The 14,442-nt window shown below is 51.2% G+C and overlaps 47 non-coding genes across 47 annotated transcripts; all 47 read right to left on the reverse strand.

Annotated features, from left to right (window-relative positions):
• Positions 1–98: 98 nt before the first annotated feature.
• Positions 99–217, reverse strand: LOC114926658 (5S ribosomal RNA). The gene has a single exon (XR_003817070.1). It is a non-coding gene; the product is annotated as a 5S ribosomal RNA (ribosomal RNA).
• Positions 218–404: 187 nt separating this feature from the next.
• On the reverse strand, positions 405–520 carry LOC114926474 (5S ribosomal RNA). The gene has a single exon (XR_003816918.1). It is a non-coding gene; the product is annotated as a 5S ribosomal RNA (ribosomal RNA).
• Positions 521–702: 182 nt separating this feature from the next.
• On the reverse strand, positions 703–818 carry LOC114926520 (5S ribosomal RNA). Its single transcript, XR_003816964.1, has one exon. It is a non-coding gene; the product is annotated as a 5S ribosomal RNA (ribosomal RNA).
• A 190-nt stretch (positions 819–1,008) lies between these two features.
• On the reverse strand, positions 1,009–1,127 carry LOC114926659 (5S ribosomal RNA). Its single transcript, XR_003817071.1, has one exon. It is a non-coding gene; the product is annotated as a 5S ribosomal RNA (ribosomal RNA).
• Positions 1,128–1,314: 187 nt separating this feature from the next.
• On the reverse strand, positions 1,315–1,433 carry LOC114926660 (5S ribosomal RNA). The gene has a single exon (XR_003817072.1). It is a non-coding gene; the product is annotated as a 5S ribosomal RNA (ribosomal RNA).
• A 192-nt stretch (positions 1,434–1,625) lies between these two features.
• Positions 1,626–1,744, reverse strand: LOC114926661 (5S ribosomal RNA). The gene has a single exon (XR_003817073.1). It is a non-coding gene; the product is annotated as a 5S ribosomal RNA (ribosomal RNA).
• Positions 1,745–1,929: 185 nt separating this feature from the next.
• Positions 1,930–2,048, reverse strand: LOC114926662 (5S ribosomal RNA). The gene has a single exon (XR_003817074.1). It is a non-coding gene; the product is annotated as a 5S ribosomal RNA (ribosomal RNA).
• A 188-nt stretch (positions 2,049–2,236) lies between these two features.
• Positions 2,237–2,356, reverse strand: LOC114926487 (5S ribosomal RNA). The gene has a single exon (XR_003816931.1). It is a non-coding gene; the product is annotated as a 5S ribosomal RNA (ribosomal RNA).
• Positions 2,357–2,546: 190 nt separating this feature from the next.
• Positions 2,547–2,665, reverse strand: LOC114926664 (5S ribosomal RNA). Its single transcript, XR_003817076.1, has one exon. It is a non-coding gene; the product is annotated as a 5S ribosomal RNA (ribosomal RNA).
• Positions 2,666–2,852: 187 nt separating this feature from the next.
• Positions 2,853–2,968, reverse strand: LOC114926418 (5S ribosomal RNA). Its single transcript, XR_003816862.1, has one exon. It is a non-coding gene; the product is annotated as a 5S ribosomal RNA (ribosomal RNA).
• A 186-nt stretch (positions 2,969–3,154) lies between these two features.
• Positions 3,155–3,273, reverse strand: LOC114927059 (5S ribosomal RNA). Its single transcript, XR_003817484.1, has one exon. It is a non-coding gene; the product is annotated as a 5S ribosomal RNA (ribosomal RNA).
• A 190-nt stretch (positions 3,274–3,463) lies between these two features.
• On the reverse strand, positions 3,464–3,581 carry LOC114926491 (5S ribosomal RNA). Its single transcript, XR_003816935.1, has one exon. It is a non-coding gene; the product is annotated as a 5S ribosomal RNA (ribosomal RNA).
• Positions 3,582–3,768: 187 nt separating this feature from the next.
• LOC114926665 (5S ribosomal RNA) lies at positions 3,769–3,887 on the reverse strand. The gene has a single exon (XR_003817077.1). It is a non-coding gene; the product is annotated as a 5S ribosomal RNA (ribosomal RNA).
• A 187-nt stretch (positions 3,888–4,074) lies between these two features.
• On the reverse strand, positions 4,075–4,193 carry LOC114926666 (5S ribosomal RNA). The gene has a single exon (XR_003817078.1). It is a non-coding gene; the product is annotated as a 5S ribosomal RNA (ribosomal RNA).
• A 185-nt stretch (positions 4,194–4,378) lies between these two features.
• LOC114926667 (5S ribosomal RNA) lies at positions 4,379–4,497 on the reverse strand. The gene has a single exon (XR_003817079.1). It is a non-coding gene; the product is annotated as a 5S ribosomal RNA (ribosomal RNA).
• A 188-nt stretch (positions 4,498–4,685) lies between these two features.
• LOC114926321 (5S ribosomal RNA) lies at positions 4,686–4,803 on the reverse strand. Its single transcript, XR_003816764.1, has one exon. It is a non-coding gene; the product is annotated as a 5S ribosomal RNA (ribosomal RNA).
• Positions 4,804–4,991: 188 nt separating this feature from the next.
• Positions 4,992–5,109, reverse strand: LOC114926323 (5S ribosomal RNA). Its single transcript, XR_003816766.1, has one exon. It is a non-coding gene; the product is annotated as a 5S ribosomal RNA (ribosomal RNA).
• A 186-nt stretch (positions 5,110–5,295) lies between these two features.
• On the reverse strand, positions 5,296–5,411 carry LOC114926519 (5S ribosomal RNA). The gene has a single exon (XR_003816963.1). It is a non-coding gene; the product is annotated as a 5S ribosomal RNA (ribosomal RNA).
• Positions 5,412–5,600: 189 nt separating this feature from the next.
• LOC114926668 (5S ribosomal RNA) lies at positions 5,601–5,719 on the reverse strand. Its single transcript, XR_003817080.1, has one exon. It is a non-coding gene; the product is annotated as a 5S ribosomal RNA (ribosomal RNA).
• A 188-nt stretch (positions 5,720–5,907) lies between these two features.
• Positions 5,908–6,025, reverse strand: LOC114926324 (5S ribosomal RNA). The gene has a single exon (XR_003816767.1). It is a non-coding gene; the product is annotated as a 5S ribosomal RNA (ribosomal RNA).
• A 187-nt stretch (positions 6,026–6,212) lies between these two features.
• Positions 6,213–6,331, reverse strand: LOC114926669 (5S ribosomal RNA). Its single transcript, XR_003817081.1, has one exon. It is a non-coding gene; the product is annotated as a 5S ribosomal RNA (ribosomal RNA).
• A 189-nt stretch (positions 6,332–6,520) lies between these two features.
• On the reverse strand, positions 6,521–6,639 carry LOC114926670 (5S ribosomal RNA). Its single transcript, XR_003817082.1, has one exon. It is a non-coding gene; the product is annotated as a 5S ribosomal RNA (ribosomal RNA).
• A 187-nt stretch (positions 6,640–6,826) lies between these two features.
• On the reverse strand, positions 6,827–6,944 carry LOC114926268 (5S ribosomal RNA). Its single transcript, XR_003816711.1, has one exon. It is a non-coding gene; the product is annotated as a 5S ribosomal RNA (ribosomal RNA).
• A 187-nt stretch (positions 6,945–7,131) lies between these two features.
• LOC114926257 (5S ribosomal RNA) lies at positions 7,132–7,250 on the reverse strand. Its single transcript, XR_003816700.1, has one exon. It is a non-coding gene; the product is annotated as a 5S ribosomal RNA (ribosomal RNA).
• A 188-nt stretch (positions 7,251–7,438) lies between these two features.
• LOC114926671 (5S ribosomal RNA) lies at positions 7,439–7,557 on the reverse strand. Its single transcript, XR_003817083.1, has one exon. It is a non-coding gene; the product is annotated as a 5S ribosomal RNA (ribosomal RNA).
• Positions 7,558–7,746: 189 nt separating this feature from the next.
• Positions 7,747–7,865, reverse strand: LOC114926672 (5S ribosomal RNA). The gene has a single exon (XR_003817084.1). It is a non-coding gene; the product is annotated as a 5S ribosomal RNA (ribosomal RNA).
• A 187-nt stretch (positions 7,866–8,052) lies between these two features.
• On the reverse strand, positions 8,053–8,171 carry LOC114926673 (5S ribosomal RNA). Its single transcript, XR_003817085.1, has one exon. It is a non-coding gene; the product is annotated as a 5S ribosomal RNA (ribosomal RNA).
• A 188-nt stretch (positions 8,172–8,359) lies between these two features.
• LOC114926675 (5S ribosomal RNA) lies at positions 8,360–8,478 on the reverse strand. Its single transcript, XR_003817087.1, has one exon. It is a non-coding gene; the product is annotated as a 5S ribosomal RNA (ribosomal RNA).
• A 188-nt stretch (positions 8,479–8,666) lies between these two features.
• LOC114926676 (5S ribosomal RNA) lies at positions 8,667–8,785 on the reverse strand. The gene has a single exon (XR_003817088.1). It is a non-coding gene; the product is annotated as a 5S ribosomal RNA (ribosomal RNA).
• A 188-nt stretch (positions 8,786–8,973) lies between these two features.
• LOC114926677 (5S ribosomal RNA) lies at positions 8,974–9,092 on the reverse strand. The gene has a single exon (XR_003817089.1). It is a non-coding gene; the product is annotated as a 5S ribosomal RNA (ribosomal RNA).
• A 187-nt stretch (positions 9,093–9,279) lies between these two features.
• LOC114926678 (5S ribosomal RNA) lies at positions 9,280–9,398 on the reverse strand. Its single transcript, XR_003817090.1, has one exon. It is a non-coding gene; the product is annotated as a 5S ribosomal RNA (ribosomal RNA).
• Positions 9,399–9,586: 188 nt separating this feature from the next.
• On the reverse strand, positions 9,587–9,705 carry LOC114926679 (5S ribosomal RNA). The gene has a single exon (XR_003817091.1). It is a non-coding gene; the product is annotated as a 5S ribosomal RNA (ribosomal RNA).
• A 190-nt stretch (positions 9,706–9,895) lies between these two features.
• On the reverse strand, positions 9,896–10,014 carry LOC114926680 (5S ribosomal RNA). The gene has a single exon (XR_003817092.1). It is a non-coding gene; the product is annotated as a 5S ribosomal RNA (ribosomal RNA).
• Positions 10,015–10,201: 187 nt separating this feature from the next.
• Positions 10,202–10,320, reverse strand: LOC114926681 (5S ribosomal RNA). Its single transcript, XR_003817093.1, has one exon. It is a non-coding gene; the product is annotated as a 5S ribosomal RNA (ribosomal RNA).
• A 189-nt stretch (positions 10,321–10,509) lies between these two features.
• On the reverse strand, positions 10,510–10,628 carry LOC114926682 (5S ribosomal RNA). The gene has a single exon (XR_003817094.1). It is a non-coding gene; the product is annotated as a 5S ribosomal RNA (ribosomal RNA).
• A 190-nt stretch (positions 10,629–10,818) lies between these two features.
• Positions 10,819–10,935, reverse strand: LOC114926408 (5S ribosomal RNA). Its single transcript, XR_003816852.1, has one exon. It is a non-coding gene; the product is annotated as a 5S ribosomal RNA (ribosomal RNA).
• Positions 10,936–11,122: 187 nt separating this feature from the next.
• LOC114926683 (5S ribosomal RNA) lies at positions 11,123–11,241 on the reverse strand. The gene has a single exon (XR_003817095.1). It is a non-coding gene; the product is annotated as a 5S ribosomal RNA (ribosomal RNA).
• Positions 11,242–11,428: 187 nt separating this feature from the next.
• LOC114926258 (5S ribosomal RNA) lies at positions 11,429–11,547 on the reverse strand. Its single transcript, XR_003816701.1, has one exon. It is a non-coding gene; the product is annotated as a 5S ribosomal RNA (ribosomal RNA).
• Positions 11,548–11,735: 188 nt separating this feature from the next.
• Positions 11,736–11,854, reverse strand: LOC114926684 (5S ribosomal RNA). Its single transcript, XR_003817096.1, has one exon. It is a non-coding gene; the product is annotated as a 5S ribosomal RNA (ribosomal RNA).
• A 190-nt stretch (positions 11,855–12,044) lies between these two features.
• On the reverse strand, positions 12,045–12,162 carry LOC114926325 (5S ribosomal RNA). Its single transcript, XR_003816768.1, has one exon. It is a non-coding gene; the product is annotated as a 5S ribosomal RNA (ribosomal RNA).
• Positions 12,163–12,350: 188 nt separating this feature from the next.
• On the reverse strand, positions 12,351–12,469 carry LOC114926686 (5S ribosomal RNA). The gene has a single exon (XR_003817099.1). It is a non-coding gene; the product is annotated as a 5S ribosomal RNA (ribosomal RNA).
• Positions 12,470–12,656: 187 nt separating this feature from the next.
• Positions 12,657–12,775, reverse strand: LOC114927060 (5S ribosomal RNA). Its single transcript, XR_003817485.1, has one exon. It is a non-coding gene; the product is annotated as a 5S ribosomal RNA (ribosomal RNA).
• Positions 12,776–12,962: 187 nt separating this feature from the next.
• Positions 12,963–13,081, reverse strand: LOC114926245 (5S ribosomal RNA). Its single transcript, XR_003816688.1, has one exon. It is a non-coding gene; the product is annotated as a 5S ribosomal RNA (ribosomal RNA).
• A 188-nt stretch (positions 13,082–13,269) lies between these two features.
• LOC114926687 (5S ribosomal RNA) lies at positions 13,270–13,388 on the reverse strand. The gene has a single exon (XR_003817100.1). It is a non-coding gene; the product is annotated as a 5S ribosomal RNA (ribosomal RNA).
• Positions 13,389–13,576: 188 nt separating this feature from the next.
• Positions 13,577–13,694, reverse strand: LOC114926448 (5S ribosomal RNA). Its single transcript, XR_003816892.1, has one exon. It is a non-coding gene; the product is annotated as a 5S ribosomal RNA (ribosomal RNA).
• A 188-nt stretch (positions 13,695–13,882) lies between these two features.
• Positions 13,883–14,001, reverse strand: LOC114926688 (5S ribosomal RNA). The gene has a single exon (XR_003817101.1). It is a non-coding gene; the product is annotated as a 5S ribosomal RNA (ribosomal RNA).
• A 187-nt stretch (positions 14,002–14,188) lies between these two features.
• On the reverse strand, positions 14,189–14,307 carry LOC114926259 (5S ribosomal RNA). Its single transcript, XR_003816702.1, has one exon. It is a non-coding gene; the product is annotated as a 5S ribosomal RNA (ribosomal RNA).
• Positions 14,308–14,442: the final 135 nt, after the last annotated feature.

Consider the following 14,442-nt stretch of genomic DNA (forward strand, 5'->3'; position numbering starts at 1 on the left):
TGTCGAGGATGAGGCCATTGCGGCTCGCCCTTAGGTGTCCTACTCGGATAGCGTCATTTAAAGAATGAAGGTCGGCACGACGTTAAAAAAAAAAAAAAGAGGTGCAACACGAGGACTTCCCAGGAGGTCACCCATCCTAGTACTACTCTCGCCCAAGCACGCTTAACTGCGGAGTTCTGATGGGATCCGGTGCATTAGTGCTGGTATGATCGCACCTATTATAGTTCGCACACACAATTTTGTTAACCATGCGGCGCGAGAGAGCGTAACACTATCCGCGAAGCCTTGCGGGTACCGTAGGTGCCTGTCGAGGATGAGGCCATTGCGGCTCGCCCTTAGGTGTCCTACTCGGGATAGCGTCATTTAAAGAATGAAGGTCGGCACGACGTTAAAAAAAAAAAAAAGAGGTGCAACACGAGGACTTCCCAGGAGGTCACCCCTAGTACTACTCTCGCCCAAGCACGCTTAACTGCGGAGTTCTGATGGGATCCGGTGCATTAGTGCTGGTATGATCGCACCTATTATAGTTCGCACACACAATTTTGTTAACCATGCGGCGCGAGAGAGCGTAACACTATCCGCGAAGCCTTGCGGTAGTAGGTGTGTCGAGGATGAGGCCATTGCGGCTCGCCCTTAGGTGTCCTACTCGGGATAGCGTCATTTAAAGAATGAAGGTCGGCACGACGTTAAAAAAAAAAAAAAGAGGTGCAACACGAGGACTTCCCAGGAGGTCACCATCCTAGTACTACTCGCCCAAGCACGCTTAACTGCGGAGTTCTGATGGGATCCGGTGCATTAGTGCTGGTATGATCGCACCTATTATAGTTCGCACACACAATTTTGTTAACCATGCGGCGCGAGAGAGCGTAACACTAATCCGCGAAGCCTTGCGGGTAGTAGGTGCCTGTCGAGGATGAGGCCATTGCGGCTCGCCTTAGGTGTCCTACTCGGGATAGCGTCATTTAAAGAATGAAGGTCGGCACGTTAAAAAAAAAAAAAAAAAAAAAAGAGGTGCAACACGAGGACTTCCCAGGAGGTCACCCATCCTAGTACTACTCTCGCCCAAGCACGCTTAACTGCGGAGTTCTGATGGGATCCGGTGCATTAGTGCTGGTATGATCGCACCTATTATAGTTCGCACACACAATTTTGTTAACCATGCGGCGCGAGAGAGCGTAACACTATCCGCGAAGCCTTGCGGGTACCGTAGGTGCCTGTCGAGGATGAGGCCATTGCGGCTCGCCCTTAGGTGTCCTACTCGGGATAGCGTCATTTAAAGAATGAAGGTCGGCACGACGTTAAAAAAAAAAAAAAGAGGTGCAACACGAGGACTTCCCAGGAGGTCACCCATCCTAGTACTACTCTCGCCCAAGCACGCTTAACTGCGGAGTTCTGATGGGATCCGGTGCATTAGTGCTGGTATGATCGCACCTATTATAGTTCGCACACACAATTTTGTTAACCATGCGGCGCGAGAGAGCGTAACACTATCCGCGAAGCCTTGCGGGTACCGTAGGTGCCTGTCGAGGATGAGGCCATTGCGGCTCGCCCTTAGGTGTCCTACTCGGGATAGCGTCATTTAAAGAATGAAGGTCGGCACGACGTTAAAAAAAAAAAAAAAAAAAGAGGTGCAACACGAGGACTTCCCAGGAGGTCACCCATCCTAGTACTACTCTCGCCCAAGCACGCTTAACTGCGGAGTTCTGATGGGATCCGGTGCATTAGTGCTGGTATGATCGCACCTATTATAGTTCGCACACACAATTTTGTTAACCATGCGGCGCGAGAGAGCGTAACACTATCTGCGAAGCCTTGGGGTACCGTAGGTGCCTGTCGAGGATGAGGCCATTGCGGCTCGCCCTTAGGTGTCCTACTCGGGATAGCGTCATTTAAAGAATGAAGGTCGGCACGACGTTAAAAAAAAAAAAAGAGGTGCAACACGAGGACTTCCCAGGAGGTCACCCATCCTAGTACTACTCTCGCCCAAGCACGCTTAACTGCGGAGTTCTGATGGGATCCGGTGCATTAGTGCTGGTATGATCGCACCTATTATAGTTCGCACACACAATTTTGTTAACCATGCGGCGCGAGAGAGCGTAACACTATCCGCGAAGCCTTGCGGGTACCGTAGGTGCCTGTCGAGGATGAGGCCATTGCGGCTCGCCCTTAGGTGTCCTACTCGGATAGCGTCATTTAAAGAATGAAGGTCGGCACGACGTTAAAAAAAAAAAAAAAAAGGGTGCAACACGAGGACTTCCCAGGAGGTCACCCATCCTAGTACTATTCTCGCCCAAGCACGCTTTAACTGCGGAGTTCTGATGGGATCCGGTGCATTAGTGCTGGTATGATCGCACCTATTATAGTTCGCACACACAATTTTGTTAACCATGCGGCGCGAGAGAGCGTAACACTATCCGCGAAGCCTTGCGGGTACCGTAGGTGCCTGTCGAGGATGAGGCCATTGCGGCTCGCCCTTAGGTGTCCTACTCGGGATAGCGTCATTTAAAGAATGAAGGTCGGCACGACGTTAAAAAAAAAAAAAAAAAGAGGTGCAACACGAGGACTTCCCAGGAGGTCACCCATCCTAGTACTACTCTCGCCCAAGCACGCTTAACTGCGGAGTTCTGATGGGATCCGGTGCATTAGTGCTGGTATGATCGCACCTATTATAGTTCGCACACACAATTTTGTTAACCATGCGGCGCGAGAGAGCGTAACACTATCTGCGAAGCCTTGCGGGTACCGTAGGTGCCTGTCGAGGATGAGGCCATTGCGGCTCGCCCTTAGGTGTCCTACTCGGATAGCGTCATTTAAAGAATGAAGGTCGGCACGACGTTAAAAAAAAAAAAAAAGAGGTGCAACACGAGGACTTCCCAGGAGGTCACCCATCCTAGTACTCTCGCCCAAGCACGCTTAACTGCGGAGTTCTGATGGGATCCGGTGCATTAGTGCTGGTATGATCGCACCTATTATAGTTCGCACACACAATTTTGTTAACCATGCGGCGCGAGAGAGCGTAACACTATCTGCGAAGCCTTGCGGGTACCGTAGGTGCCTGTCGAGGATGAGGCCATTGCGGCTCGCCCTTAGGTGTCCTACTCGGATAGCGTCATTTAAAGAATGAAGGTCGGCACGACGTTAAAAAAAAAAAAAAAAGGTGCAACACGAGGACTTCCCAGGAGGTCACCCATCCTAGTACTACTCTCGCCCAAGCACGCTTAACTGCGGAGTTCTGATGGGATCCGGTGCATTAGTGCTGGTATGATCGCACCTATTATAGTTCGCACACACAATTTTGTTAACCATGCGGCGCGAGAGAGCGTAACACTATCCGCGAAGCCTTGCGGGTACCGTAGGTGCCTGTCGAGGATGAGGCCATTGCGGCTCGCCCTTAGGTGTCCTACTCGGGATAGCGTCATTTAAAGAATGAAGGTCGGCACGACGTTAAAAAAAAAAAAAAAAAAAGGTGCAACACGAGGACTTCCCAGGAGGTCACCCATCCTAGTACTACTCTCGCCCAAGCAGCTTAACTGCGGAGTTCTGATGGGATCCGGTGCATTAGTGCTGGTATGATCGCACCTATTATAGTTCGCACACACAATTTTGTTAACCATGCGGCGCGAGAGAGCGTAACACTATCCGCGAAGCCTTGCGGGTACCGTAGGTGCCTGTCGAGGATGAGGCCATTGCGGCTCGCCCTTAGGTGTCCTACTCGGGATAGCGTCATTTAAAGAATGAAGGTCGGCACGACGTTAAAAAAAAAAAAAAGAGGTGCAACACGAGGACTTCCCAGGAGGTCACCCATCCTAGTACTACTCTCGCCCAAGCACGCTTAACTGCGGAGTTCTGATGGGATCCGGTGCATTAGTGCTGGTATGATCGCACCTATTATAGTTCGCACACACAATTTTGTTAACCATGCGGCGCGAGAGAGCGTAACACTATCCGCGAAGCCTTGCGGGTACCGTAGGTGCCTGTCGAGGATGAGGCCATTGCGGCTCGCCTTAGGTGTCCTACTCGGATAGCGTCATTTAAAGAATGAAGGTCGGCACGACGTTAAAAAAAAAAAAAAAAGAGGTGCAACACGAGGACTTCCCAGGAGGTCACCCATCCTAGTACTACTCTCGCCCAAGCACGCTTAACTGCGGAGTTCTGATGGGATCCGGTGCATTAGTGCTGGTATGATCGCACCTATTATAGTTCGCACACACAATTTTGTTAACCATGCGGCGCGAGAGAGCGTAACACTATCTGCGAAGCCTTGCGGGTACCGTAGGTGCCTGTCGAGGATGAGGCCATTGCGGCTCGCCCTTAGGTGTCCTACTCGGGATAGCGTCATTTAAAGAATGAAGGTCGGCACGACGTTAAAAAAAAAAAAGAGGTGCAACACGAGGACTTCCCAGGAGGTCACCCATCCTAGTACTACTCTCGCCCAAGCACGCTTAACTGCGGAGTTCTGATGGGATCCGGTGCATTAGTGCTGGTATGATCGCACCTATTATAGTTCGCACACACAATTTTGTTAACCATGCGGCGCGAGAGAGCGTAACACTATCTGCGAAGCCTTGCGGGTACCGTAGGTGCCTGTCGAGGATGAGGCCATTGCGGCTCGCCCTTAGGTGTCCTACTCGGATAGCGTCATTTAAAGAATGAAGGTCGGCACGACGTTAAAAAAAAAAAAAAAAGAGGTGCAACACGAGGACTTCCCAGAGGTCACCCATCCTAGTACTACTCTCGCCCAAGCACGCTTAACTGCGGAGTTCTGATGGGATCCGGTGCATTAGTGCTGGTATGATCGCACCTATTATAGTTCGCACACACAATTTTGTTAACCATGCGGCGCGAGAGAGCGTAACACTATCGCGAAGCCTTGCGGGTACCGTAGGTGCCTGTCGAGGATGAGGCCATTGCGGCTCGCCCTTAGGTGTCCTACTCGGGATAGCGTCATTTAAAGAATGAAGGTCGGCACGACGTTAAAAAAAAAAAAAAAAGAGGTGCAACACGAGGACTTCCCAGAGGTCACCCATCCTAGTACTACTCTCGCCCAAGCACGCTTAACTGCGGAGTTCTGATGGGATCCGGTGCATTAGTGCTGGTATGATCGCACCTATTATAGTTCGCACACACAATTTTGTTAACCATGCGGCGCGAGAGAGCGTAACACTATCTGCGAAGCCTTGCGGGTACCGTAGGTGCCTGTCGAGGATGAGGCCATTGCGGCTCGCCCTTAGGTGTCCTACTCGGGATAGCGTCATTTAAAGAATGAAGGTCGGCACGACGTTAAAAAAAAAAAAAAAGGTGCAACACGAGGACTTCCCAGAGGTCACCCATCCTAGTACTACTCGCCCAAGCACGCTTAACTGCGGAGTTCTGATGGGATCCGGTGCATTAGTGCTGGTATGATCGCACCTATTATAGTTCGCACACACAATTTTGTTAACCATGCGGCGCGAGAGAGCGTAACACTATCCGCGAAGCCTTGCGGGTACCGTAGGTGCCTGTCGAGGATGAGGCCATTGCGGCTCGCCCTTAGGTGTCCTACTCGGGATAGCGTCATTTAAAGAATGAAGGTCGGCACGACGTTAAAAAAAAAAAAAAAAGAGGTGCAACACGAGGACTTCCCAGGAGGTCACCCATCCTAGTACTACTCTCGCCCAAGCACGCTTAACTGCGGAGTTCTGATGGGATCCGGTGCATTAGTGCTGGTATGATCGCACCTATTATAGTTCGCACACACAATTTTGTTAACCATGCGGCGCGAGAGAGCGTAACACTATCGCGAAGCCTTGCGGGTACCGTAGGTGCCTGTCGAGGATGAGGCCATTGCGGCTCGCCCTTAGGTGTCCTACTCGGGATAGCGTCATTTAAAGAATGAAGGTCGGCACGACGTTAAAAAAAAAAAAAAAAGAGGTGCAACACGAGGACTTCCCAGAGGTCACCCATCCTAGTACTACTCTCGCCCAAGCACGCTTAACTGCGGAGTTCTGATGGGATCCGGTGCATTAGTGCTGGTATGATCGCACCTATTATAGTTCGCACACACAATTTTGTTAACCATGCGGCGCGAGAGAGCGTAACACTATCGCGAAGCCTTGCGGGTACCGTAGGTGCCTGTCGAGGATGAGGCCATTGCGGCTCGCCCTTAGGTGTCCTACTCGGGATAGCGTCATTTAAAGAATGAAGGTCGGCACGACGTTAAAAAAAAAAAAAAAGAGGTGCAACACGAGGACTTCCCAGGAGGTCACCCATCCTAGTACTACTCTCGCCCAAGCACGCTTAACTGCGGAGTTCTGATGGGATCCGGTGCATTAGTGCTGGTATGATCGCACCTATTATAGTTCGCACACACAATTTTGTTAACCATGCGGCGCGAGAGAGCGTAACACTATCCGCGAAGCCTTGCGGGTACCGTAGGTGCCTGTCGAGGATGAGGCCATTGCGGCTCGCCCTTAGGTGTCCTACTCGGGATAGCGTCATTTAAAGAATGAAGGTCGGCACGACGTTAAAAAAAAAAAAAAAAGAGGTGCAACACGAGGACTTCCCAGGAGGTCACCCATCCTAGTACTACTCTCGCCCAAGCACGCTTAACTGCGGAGTTCTGATGGGATCCGGTGCATTAGTGCTGGTATGATCGCACCTATTATAGTTCGCACACACAATTTTGTTAACCATGCGGCGCGAGAGAGCGTAACACTATCCGCGAAGCCTTGCGGGTACCGTAGGTGCCTGTCGAGGATGAGGCCATTGCGGCTCGCCCTTAGGTGTCCTACTCGGGATAGCGTCATTTAAAGAATGAAGGTCGGCACGACGTTAAAAAAAAAAAAAAGAGGTGCAACACGAGGACTTCCCAGGAGGTCACCCATCCTAGTACTATCTCGCCCAAGCACGCTTAACTGCGGAGTTCTGATGGGATCCGGTGCATTAGTGCTGGTATGATCGCACCTATTATAGTTCGCACACACAATTTTGTTAACCATGCGGCGCGAGAGAGCGTAACACTATCTGCGAAGCCTTGCGGGTACCGTAGGTGCCTGTCGAGGATGAGGCCATTGCGGCTCGCCCTTAGGTGTCCTACTCGGGATAGCGTCATTTAAAGAATGAAGGTCGGCACGACGTTAAAAAAAAAAAAAAAGGGTGCAACACGAGGACTTCCCAGGAGGTCACCCATCCTAGTACTACTCTCGCCCAAGCACGCTTAACTGCGGAGTTCTGATGGGATCCGGTGCATTAGTGCTGGTATGATCGCACCTATTATAGTTCGCACACACAATTTTGTTAACCATGCGGCGCGAGAGAGCGTAACACTATCCGCGAAGCCTTGCGGGTACCGTAGGTGCCTGTCGAGGATGAGGCCATTGCGGCTCGCCCTTAGGTGTCCTACTCGGGATAGCGTCATTTAAAGAATGAAGGTCGGCACGACGTTAAAAAAAAAAAAAAAGAGGTGCAACACGAGGACTTCCCAGGAGGTCACCCATCCTAGTACTACTCTCGCCCAAGCACGCTTAACTGCGGAGTTCTGATGGGATCCGGTGCATTAGTGCTGGTATGATCGCACCTATTATAGTTCGCACACACAATTTTGTTAACCATGCGGCGCGAGAGAGCGTAACACTATCTGCGAAGCCTTGCGGGTACCGTAGGTGCCTGTCGAGGATGAGGCCATTGCGGCTCGCCCTTAGGTGTCCTACTCGGGATAGCGTCATTTAAAGAATGAAGGTCGGCACGACGTTAAAAAAAAAAAAAAAAGAGGTGCAACACGAGGACTTCCCAGGAGGTCACCCATCCTAGTACTACTCTCGCCCAAGCACGCTTAACTGCGGAGTTCTGATGGGATCCGGTGCATTAGTGCTGGTATGATCGCACCTATTATAGTTCGCACACACAATTTTGTTAACCATGCGGCGCGAGAGAGCGTAACACTATCCGCGAAGCCTTGCGGGTACCGTAGGTGCCTGTCGAGGATGAGGCCATTGCGGCTCGCCCTTAGGTGTCCTACTCGGATAGCGTCATTTAAAGAATGAAGGTCGGCACGACGTTAAAAAAAAAAAAAAAGAGGTGCAACACGAGGACTTCCCAGGAGGTCACCCATCCTAGTACTACTCTCGCCCAAGCACGCTTAACTGCGGAGTTCTGATGGGATCCGGTGCATTAGTGCTGGTATGATCGCACCTATTATAGTTCGCACACACAATTTTGTTAACCATGCGGCGCGAGAGAGCGTAACACTATCCGCGAAGCCTTGCGGGTACCGTAGGTGCCTGTCGAGGATGAGGCCATTGCGGCTCGCCCTTAGGTGTCCTACTCGGGATAGCGTCATTTAAAGAATGAAGGTCGGCACGACGTTAAAAAAAAAAAAAAAGAGGTGCAACACGAGGACTTCCCAGGAGGTCACCCATCCTAGTACTACTCTCGCCCAAGCACGCTTAACTGCGGAGTTCTGATGGGATCCGGTGCATTAGTGCTGGTATGATCGCACCTATTATAGTTCGCACACACAATTTTGTTAACCATGCGGCGCGAGAGAGCGTAACACTATCGCGAAGCCTTGCGGGTACCGTAGGTGCCTGTCGAGGATGAGGCCATTGCGGCTCGCCCTTAGGTGTCCTACTCGGGATAGCGTCATTTAAAGAATGAAGGTCGGCACGACGTTAAAAAAAAAAAAAAAAGAGGTGCAACACGAGGACTTCCCAGGAGGTCACCCATCCTAGTACTACTCTCGCCCAAGCACGCTTAACTGCGGAGTTCTGATGGGATCCGGTGCATTAGTGCTGGTATGATCGCACCTATTATAGTTCGCACACACAATTTTGTTAACCATGCGGCGCGAGAGAGCGTAACACTATCTGCGAAGCCTTGCGGGTACCGTAGGTGCCTGTCGAGGATGAGGCCATTGCGGCTCGCCCTTAGGTGTCCTACTCGGGATAGCGTCATTTAAAGAATGAAGGTCGGCACGACGTTAAAAAAAAAAAAAAAGAGGTGCAACACGAGGACTTCCCAGGAGGTCACCCATCCTAGTACTACTCTCGCCCAAGCACGCTTAACTGCGGAGTTCTGATGGGATCCGGTGCATTAGTGCTGGTATGATCGCACCTATTATAGTTCGCACACACAATTTTGTTAACCATGCGGCGCGAGAGAGCGTAACACTATCCGCGAAGCCTTGCGGGTACCGTAGGTGCCTGTCGAGGATGAGGCCATTGCGGCTCGCCCTTAGGTGTCCTACTCGGATAGCGTCATTTAAAGAATGAAGGTCGGCACGACGTTAAAAAAAAAAAAAAAGAGGTGCAACACGAGGACTTCCCAGGAGGTCACCCATCCTAGTACTACTCTCGCCCAAGCACGCTTAACTGCGGAGTTCTGATGGGATCCGGTGCATTAGTGCTGGTATGATCGCACCTATTATAGTTCGCACACACAATTTTGTTAACCATGCGGCGCGAGAGAGCGTAACACTATCCGCGAAGCCTTGCGGGTACCGTAGGTGCCTGTCGAGGATGAGGCCATTGCGGCTCGCCCTTAGGTGTCCTACTCGGGATAGCGTCATTTAAAGAATGAAGGTCGGCACGACGTTAAAAAAAAAAAAAAAGAGGTGCAACACGAGGACTTCCCAGGAGGTCACCCATCCTAGTACTACTCTCGCCCAAGCACGCTTAACTGCGGAGTTCTGATGGGATCCGGTGCATTAGTGCTGGTATGATCGCACCTATTATAGTTCGCACACACAATTTTGTTAACCATGCGGCGCGAGAGAGCGTAACACTATCCGCGAAGCCTTGCGGGTACCGTAGGTGCCTGTCGAGGATGAGGCCATTGCGGCTCGCCCTTAGGTGTCCTACTCGGGATAGCGTCATTTAAAGAATGAAGGTCGGCACGACGTTAAAAAAAAAAAAAAAAAGAGGTGCAACACGAGGACTTCCCAGGAGGTCACCCATCCTAGTACTACTCTCGCCCAAGCACGCTTAACTGCGGAGTTCTGATGGGATCCGGTGCATTAGTGCTGGTATGATCGCACCTATTATAGTTCGCACACACAATTTTGTTAACCATGCGGCGCGAGAGAGCGTAACACTATCCGAAGCCTTGCGGGTACCGTAGGTGCCTGTCGAGGATGAGGCCATTGCGGCTCGCCCTTAGGTGTCCTACTCGGGATAGCGTCATTTAAAGAATGAAGGTCGGCACGACGTTAAAAAAAAAAAAAAAAGAGGTGCAACACGAGGACTTCCCAGGAGGTCACCCATCCTAGTACTACTCTCGCCCAAGCACGCTTAACTGCGGAGTTCTGATGGGATCCGGTGCATTAGTGCTGGTATGATCGCACCTATTATAGTTCGCACACACAATTTTGTTAACCATGCGGCGCGAGAGAGCGTAACACTATCCGCGAAGCCTTGCGGGTACCGTAGGTGCCTGTCGAGGATGAGGCCATTGCGGCTCGCCCTTAGGTGTCCTACTCGGGATAGCGTCATTTAAAGAATGAAGGTCGGCACGACGTTAAAAAAAAAAAAAAAAGAGGTGCAACACGAGGACTTCCCAGGAGGTCACCCATCCTAGTACTACTCTCGCCCAAGCACGCTTAACTGCGGAGTTCTGATGGGATCCGGTGCATTAGTGCTGGTATGATCGCACCTATTATAGTTCGCACACACAATTTTGTTAACCATGCGGCGCGAGAGAGCGTAACACTATCTGCGAAGCCTTGCGGGTACCGTAGGTGCCTGTCGAGGATGAGGCCATTGCGGCTCGCCCTTAGGTGTCCTACTCGGGATAGCGTCATTTAAAGAATGAAGGTCGGCACGACGTTAAAAAAAAAAAAAAAAAGAGGTGCAACACGAGGACTTCCCAGGAGGTCACCCATCCTAGTACTACTCGCCCAAGCACGCTTAACTGCGGAGTTCTGATGGGATCCGGTGCATTAGTGCTGGTATGATCGCACCTATTATAGTTCGCACACACAATTTTGTTAACCATGCGGCGCGAGAGAGCGTAACACTATCGCGAAGCCTTGCGGGTACCGTAGGTGCCTGTCGAGGATGAGGCCATTGCGGCTCGCCCTTAGGTGTCCTACTCGGGATAGCGTCATTTAAAGAATGAAGGTCGGCACGACGTTAAAAAAAAAAAAAAAGAGGTGCAACACGAGGACTTCCCAGGAGGTCACCCATCCTAGTACTACTCTCGCCCAAGCACGCTTAACTGCGGAGTTCTGATGGGATCCGGTGCATTAGTGCTGGTATGATCGCACCTATTATAGTTCGCACACACAATTTTGTTAACCATGCGGCGCGAGAGAGCGTAACACTATCCGCGAAGCCTTGCGGGTACCGTAGGTGCCTGTCGAGGATGAGGCCATTGCGGCTCGCCCTTAGGTGTCCTACTCGGGATAGCGTCATTTAAAGAATGAAGGTCGGCACGACGTTAAAAAAAAAAAAAAAGGGTGCAACACGAGGACTTCCCAGGAGGTCACCCATCCTAGTACTACTCTCGCCCAAGCACGCTTAACTGCGGAGTTCTGATGGGATCCGGTGCATTAGTGCTGGTATGATCGCACCTATTATAGTTCGCACACACAATTTTGTTAACCATGCGGCGCGAGAGAGCGTAACACTATCCGCGAAGCCTTGCGGGTACCGTAGGTGCCTGTCGAGGATGAGGCCATTGCGGCTCGCCCTTAGGTGTCCTACTCGGGATAGCGTCATTTAAAGAATGAAGGTCGGCACGACGTTAAAAAAAAAAAAAAAGAGGTGCAACACGAGGACTTCCCAGGAGGTCACCCATCCTAGTACTACTCTCGCCCAAGCACGCTTAACTGCGGAGTTCTGATGGGATCCGGTGCATTAGTGCTGGTATGATCGCACCTATTATAGTTCGCACACACAATTTTGTTAACCATGCGGCGCGAGAGAGCGTAACACTATCCGCGAAGCCTTGCGGGTACCGTAGGTGCCTGTCGAGGATGAGGCCATTGCGGCTCGCCCTTAGGTGTCCTACTCGGGATAGCGTCATTTAAAGAATGAAGGTCGGCACGACGTTAAAAAAAAAAAAAAAAAGAGGTGCAACACGAGGACTTCCCAGAGGTCACCCATCCTAGTACTACTCTCGCCCAAGCACGCTTAACTGCGGAGTTCTGATGGGATCCGGTGCATTAGTGCTGGTATGATCGCACCTATTATAGTTCGCACACACAATTTTGTTAACCATGCGGCGCGAGAGAGCGTAACACTATCTGCGAAGCCTTGCGGGTACCGTAGGTGCCTGTCGAGGATGAGGCCATTGCGGCTCGCCCTTAGGTGTCCTACTCGGATAGCGTCATTTAAAGAATGAAGGTCGGCACGACGTTAAAAAAAAAAAAAAAAGAGGTGCAACACGAGGACTTCCCAGGAGGTCACCCATCCTAGTACTACTCTCGCCCAAGCACGCTTAACTGCGGAGTTCTGATGGGATCCGGTGCATTAGTGCTGGTATGATCGCACCTATTATAGTTCGCACACACAATTTTGTTAACCATGCGGCGCGAGAGAGCGTAACACTATCCGCGAAGCCTTGCGGGTACCGTAGGTGCCTGTCGAGGATGAGGCCATTGCGGCTCGCCCTTAGGTGTCCTACTCGGGATAGCGTCATTTAAAGAATGAAGGTCGGCACGACGTTAAAAAAAAAAAAAAAAGGTGCAACACGAGGACTTCCCAGGAGGTCACCCATCCTAGTACTACTCTCGCCCAAGCACGCTTAACTGCGGAGTTCTGATGGGATCCGGTGCATTAGTGCTGGTATGATCGCACCTATTATAGTTCGCACACACAATTTTGTTAACCATGCGGCGCGAGAGAGCGTAACACTATCCGCGAAGCCTTGCGGGTACCGTAGGTGCCTGTCGAGGATGAGGCCATTGCGGCTCGCCCTTAGGTGTCCTACTCGGGATAGCGTCATTTAAAGAATGAAGGTCGGCACGACGTTAAAAAAAAAAAAAAGAGGTGCAACACGAGGACTTCCCAGGAGGTCACCCATCCTAGTACTATTCTCGCCCAAGCACGCTTAACTGCGGAGTTCTGATGGGATCCGGTGCATTAGTGCTGGTATGATCGCACCTATTATAGTTCGCACACACAATTTTGTTAACCATGCGGCGCGAGAGAGCGTAACACTATCCGCGAAGCCTTGCGGGTACCGTAGGTGCCTGTCGAGGATGAGGCCATTGCGGCTCGCCCTTAGGTGTCCTACTCGGGATAGCGTCATTTAAAGAATGAAGGTCGGCACGACGTTAAAAAAAAAAAAAAAGAGGTGCAACACGAGGACTTCCCAGGAGGTCACCCATCCTAGTACTACTCTCGCCCAAGCACGCTTAACTGCGGAGTTCTGATGGGATCCGGTGCATTAGTGCTGGTATGATCGCACCTATTATAGTTCGCACACACAATTTTGTTAACCATGCGGCGCGAGAGAGCGTAACACTATCGCGAAGCCTTGCGGGTACCGTAGGTGCCTGTCGAGGATGAGGCCATTGCGGCTCGCCCTTAGGTGTCCTACTCGGGATAGCGTCATTTAAAGAATGAAGGTCGGCACGACGTTAAAAAAAAAAAAAAAAGTGGTGCAACACGAGGACTTCCCAGAGGTCACCCATCCTAGTACTACTCTCGCCCAAGCACGCTTAACTGCGGAGTTCTGATGGGATCCGGTGCATTAGTGCTGGTATGATCGCACCTATTATAGTTCGCACACACAATTTTGTTAACCATGCGGCGCGAGAGAGCGTAACACTATCCGCGAAGCCTTGCGGGTACCGTAGGTGCCTGTCGAGGATGAGGCCATTGCGGCTCGCCCTTAGGTGTCCTACTCGGGATAGCGTCATTTAAAGAATGAAGGTCGGCACGACGTTAAAAAAAAAAAAAAAGAGGTGCAACACGAGGACTTCCCAGGAGGTCACCCATCCTAGTACTACTCTCGCCCAAGCACGCTTAACTGCGGAGTTCTGATGGGATCCGGTGCATTAGTGCTGGTATGATCGCACCTATTATAGTTCGCACACACAATTTTGTTAACCATGCGGCGCGAGAGAGCGTAACACTATCTGCGAAGCCTTGCGGGTACCGTAGGTGCCTGTCGAGGATGAGGCCATTGCGGCTCGCCCTTAGGTGTCCTACTCGGGATAGCGTCATTTAAAGAATGAAGGTCGGCACGACGTTAAAAAAAAAAAAAAAGGGTGCAACACGAGGACTTCCCAGGAGGTCACCCATCCTAGTACTACTCTCGCCCAAGCACGCTTAACTGCGGAGTTCTGATGGGATCCGGTGCATTAGTGCTGGTATGATCGCACCTATTATAGTTCGCACACACAATTTTGTTAACCATGCGGCGCGAGAGAGCGTAACACTATCGCGAAGCCTTGCGGGTACCGTAGGTGCCTGTCGAGGATGAGGCCATTGCGGCTCGCCCTTAGGTGTCCTACTCGGG

This window comes from Arachis hypogaea, unplaced genomic scaffold, assembly GCF_003086295.3.
Source record: "Arachis hypogaea cultivar Tifrunner unplaced genomic scaffold, arahy.Tifrunner.gnm2.J5K5 arahy.Tifrunner.gnm2.scaffold_32, whole genome shotgun sequence".
NCBI classification, from domain to species: Eukaryota; Viridiplantae; Streptophyta; class Magnoliopsida; order Fabales; family Fabaceae; genus Arachis; species Arachis hypogaea.